We start from the raw sequence: 2,202 nt of genomic DNA, 5'->3' as shown, positions 1-2,202 counted from the left end.
ATTTACCCCCATGATCTTGAGAGAGTACTGCTCCTAACCCTGCATGGCTGGCATCTACTTCCAAAACGAACGGAAGATGTGCAGACAGATATTGAGGTGGGAGATGAAATGGTGGATTTGCCTGAATCTGAGATTCAATCAGAGGCTGAGAATGATGAAGTTATTCCTGTAGATGTAAATTCTGATGTTCAGCCTCTTTCTGGCAAAAAACCCACACAGGAGATTGACAATTGGCCACCAGCCTGCCAGCTTCCCTTTTATGGGAGCTCAAGGTGTAGAGGGAGCTACTCCTACTGGTTCCACCTGTTACATTCCCCCCCATCATTATGCATCGGCAACCCGACGATGTACATAAAAAACTATTGCCCAAAAACTGAATCATTTCTTCTGCACAGGACATGGCAGCCTGTAAGGGTGGAATGCTGTCCGGCAGTTTTCCGAACTGACCTCCTCAGCTCAGGAATGATGGCGGTGTCAATCTCCTGTGTGGGTTTAACCAGGTGTATGTGGCCCACGCGTTCCACTGTTTGTGATGAGGGCCACACGTCATTATTGCTGATCTGACGGTAGCATCACCTGGGTGTGTGATTGTTCGACGCTGCAGTTGTCGCACCCTGCTGTTCTTTTAGAGTTTGATTTTCCTTTTTTCCCTTGTTTTTTATTCATTTTGTTTTTACAAATATACACCATATTTTGTACAAATATTGTTAATTTTATGCTTGCTGTTTATTGCATTTCGGCTATAAGTGGCCGTTACATGAGCATTACGAGAATTTCCATGTCTAAAATGGCCCAATTGAGAATCTGACTGGAGCGGGAAAGAACGGCAGCGGCTTTAGTGGCAAAAGCTTTATGATATTGGTAAAAAAAAAAGGAACTGGCCGTATTATAAATGAAGATCAGTGATCAAAGCCAGATAAGAGTCTAATTCGATCCTGCGGTCGGGATAAACAGAACAAATGACGTTTGAATACTGAGGCGTATATGCGGTGCCTGTTACAGGGAGGAAGAGGTCGGGAGAAACAATCAGCAATCAGAGAGGGTAAACGGGGGTCAGGCTTACCAGAAGAGGGTAAAGGACGGGCGTTGGAGAAGGTGAACACTGGCGGAAGGAGACCAGCTGCGGGCGTGGGGGGCATCAAAGCTGATGCGACACCACTGGAAACGTTTTGTTGCAGCAGGGAAGATAATGATGAAATGGAACGTTGAAGAGAGTCTATTGAGACGGCGAGCAAAGACAAAGGGAAAAGGGAAGGTCCGAAGCTTGAGGGAGGTGGCTGAAGAGGTGCAGGACACGGCACTGACGCAGACGACGGACCGGGAAAACAATCATCCATTTAGGTGGAGAGAGGGCGAGCCTTGCGTCGTTTGGCGGGGGGAGCAGAGGATTTATGAGTTCTCTTCCTGTAAACCGGAAGTGGGGGCTGAGGAGCAGGAGCCGGCGGAGAAAGAAGAGACGGAGAGTCGACATCGGGTGGCAGAAGGGCGGCTAAGGACGCCACTTACAGAGAACAGAGATCCGCAGAAAAAGAGATCCCTTTGGACCTAAGGATTGAGGCTGGGGATGGATGCTCCGGGCGCGAGGCCAGGCGAGCGCTGCACTGGACGAGTGAGAGGGGGGAGGACCAGGATCCCGACGAGAAGCGAACGGGGAACCGGGAGGATTATCGGACTCAAAGTCATTGTACCAATTTGAATGCAGCTGGGAAGCGTCTGATGGCTTGGGTGTGGATCCTTTTATGCAGAGCTTGATTGCTGATTGAAACGCGCCAGGTGAGGTCCTGAGGACGGGGATGAGCATGACGTCAATGGGCGAACCCAGGGGGCGGGGTCTTCCAGCCTGAACTTCCGCTATAGCTCCATTATCTGCAGCCTTCACTATATATTTTATTCAATTACAAAACGGTTTGTCAATATGTAATTTGAATTGACCAGAAATTAATAGATTTTTTCCCCCTTCAATCTGACGTGCTTCTAAATTATAAAGGGGATAATGTAAGTTTTCATCCATCTATATTCAAAGTTATAGGGACAGTATTATGTAAAACCAACTTTTTTGAGCTTTACGTCATGTTTTGATGTTATCCCCTCATCAAAAACATACCTAGAGTGTTGCTTTGATTCTTTCATGCATGTGAGAAATCCTTTAATCTCCAATGGCAACCATTCAACTGTTTTTTAATGCATGGTAAGATCTAGTGC

Source organism: Poecilia latipinna, unplaced genomic scaffold (assembly GCF_001443285.1).
Source record: "Poecilia latipinna isolate Pla-1442-1.1 unplaced genomic scaffold, P_latipinna-1.0 Scaffold1282, whole genome shotgun sequence".
NCBI lineage: Eukaryota > Metazoa > Chordata > Actinopteri > Cyprinodontiformes > Poeciliidae > Poecilia > Poecilia latipinna.
This window is presented reverse-complemented; position numbering follows the sequence as displayed.